General features: G+C 41.3%; 1 long non-coding RNA gene across 1 annotated transcript; it reads right to left on the reverse strand.

The window, feature by feature from the left end:
* Window positions 1-577: 577 nt before the first annotated feature.
* LOC143134958 (uncharacterized) lies at window positions 578-893 on the reverse strand. The gene is made up of 3 exons (XR_012988736.1): window positions 815-893; window positions 677-734; window positions 578-597 (listed from the first exon to the last, which is right to left on the reverse strand). It is a non-coding gene; the product is annotated as an uncharacterized LOC143134958 (long non-coding RNA).
* Between the last annotated feature and the right edge of the window lie 1,470 nt (window positions 894-2,363).

The raw sequence follows: 2,363 nt of genomic DNA on the forward strand, positions 1-2,363 counted from the left end.
ATATAAAAATATAATTTATTTTACATGTATTTCAAGGAGAACAGTTTGAGAGCACATGCAACATTTAGTAAGCCTTCCCCACAGTTAGCTACATCAACCACAGCTTCTAATCATCCACTTTCTGAGACAGAGCAGGAGGGTTACAACCAAGAAAAAGGACTCAACAAACAAACAAAAGATCAAATACACTCAGGGCCTCAACAAGTGCCAAACAAAGGATTCAAACTCAAGCAAACGTGCCACAAACATAAACCCCGCTCCACCTCCAACAGCCACATACATGCAATAGACGCTGGGTTAGACAAAGACACTTAGGGGATGGTTTGACAAACAAACAAACAAACAAACAAACAAACAAACAAACACAATATAAACCTGCTAACCAGCGTAGTAGTTCACGTAACACACAAGCTGATCCATCTATCAGCAATTACCACCACTGCTGGCTAGCAGAAAGAAAAACACAAGCATATGTCTACACAATCACATATAACCCAAAAGAAAAGACAAAAGAACACAAGAGGAACAGCGATTGCCACAACAAAGCCTCTACGCTGCAATCCTCCCAGAATCAATGGCCAAAGATCCCCGTAGTCTCTGCAGACAAAAGTAACATCAGCAACATATCTTCTAAAAGGTTAACATGCAGAAACTACACAGAAGAAATTTCAATTACCTGCAGACGCTGAAATTACTCACTTACAAACCACCGGACAAAGTACATCTGCTTACATCTGTTACAAGATAAAACAACTTATAAAAACGGTTCACAACCTTTCCACAAACGGAGAACAAAAGAGGCCTAGTAACATACCTCCAGGCAAGGAGAAAACCAGCAACCTCCTTTGGCTGGTTGCACGCTTGGTCTGAGGAGCAACAGCACACAGGTGCTGACAATCAGTGGCCCTCATCATTCCCTCCCTTCCCCCCTTATATAGGGAAGAGCCATCTTAAGGAGGGCATACACCCCTCTAGTGGCCATCATTAGTGACCCAAGTGCCACACTATGTTGGGAGGTGTGGGAGGAGAGTGGTGGTGGGGGGTATGGGGAGGGGAGGGTATGGTGTTATTTGCTGTATTTGTTTATGTTTTTGACAATAAAAAATGAATGAGAAAAAAAAAAAAAACCTAGATGAGGTTTAGGGCCTGTTTACACGTATCTAGATTTTTTTAAAAAACGGATATTTTTGTATGCGTTTGTTTTTTTAATCGCATTTACACGACATTCGATTAGAAAATATATCCATACACACTAGAACGCAAAATGATTCCAAAGGCGAATGTTTATGTAGAACCTAAAGTGTCGTCTAGGTCATCTATGGTAACACCCCCAATTATCGCCACTTTTGTTCAGAAATTCTAAAACAACGATGTTTTTTAACACTTCAAAATAACATTTACTAATTGAATCTTACATTTTTCAGTAGCCATGGGTGTGTAGATTTGAACAAAATCTGGTTTGGTTCTTAACGGGAGCATTTACTGCCTGAAATATCCGATTTTGTTTACCACGCTCAGAGTTATAGTGCTGGCCTGATGGGTCGCCTATTTCCACCGTTTCAACGGCACATGGACGGTTAGACCGAGAATTCTCGTCGTGAAATTAAAATTCCACTGGAGCTCCAAGCGGTTGTGTACACGCAGCCTTTAAACACTGTTTACAGCTCTTCGAGTCACGGTAAAATGTCATTTTTGGTACATAGCTAATTTAGATACACCTATGGTGTGGGTAGTTGCGTTTCTATAGGAGTTCGCTGTCTTGGTTTGTATAGAAATGGATATTAAGTGACACATACACGCAAGACGGCGGAAATACGGGACCGGTGGAAATGGGGGAGTTACGATACTTGTCTGCGTTGCCCTCCCTACTCCCCTCAATTAGCCTAATAGCAGGAGAGGAAAGACGCTTTGGTTTACCAGTGCTAGTTTATCAGTTTGGCAGAAATTACATGCACAACACAGTAGGCTATGATAGGCCAACAATACACAATATGAGATGGAGATGAGTTGTCAGTTATGTTATATCGTGGCAAGGAACGATTAAAATGTGCAAAAGCCTACCAACATCTCACTGTTCACTTTACACAACTCGGCGTCTGTAACACGCCAGGCCAACAGATTGCACTATCCCAGTCAAAGTTCAATTGCATATCCGAGAATAAACTTAGGTAAATTTAAAATGTACAGAAGGCTACGCGTTTTAGGCTGATTAATCCGAAGGGAAATTATGGCAAAAAGTGACTCATAAAGCAACTCATAGCCTACATGTGGACCGACGAGGTAGAACTAGGCTACTTTCTCTTAGTAACGTTACAGTATAAAGTGAGGAAAGTTCAAGAGGGCACGGATTACATGCTAGCCTA

This window comes from Alosa pseudoharengus, unplaced genomic scaffold (genome assembly GCF_046254945.1).
Source record: "Alosa pseudoharengus isolate Yale_2024_CS ecotype anadromous, Long Island Sound unplaced genomic scaffold, YU_APseudo_1.1 YU_APseudo_1.1_scf_2, whole genome shotgun sequence".
Classification (NCBI taxonomy): Eukaryota; Metazoa; Chordata; class Actinopteri; order Clupeiformes; family Clupeidae; genus Alosa; species Alosa pseudoharengus.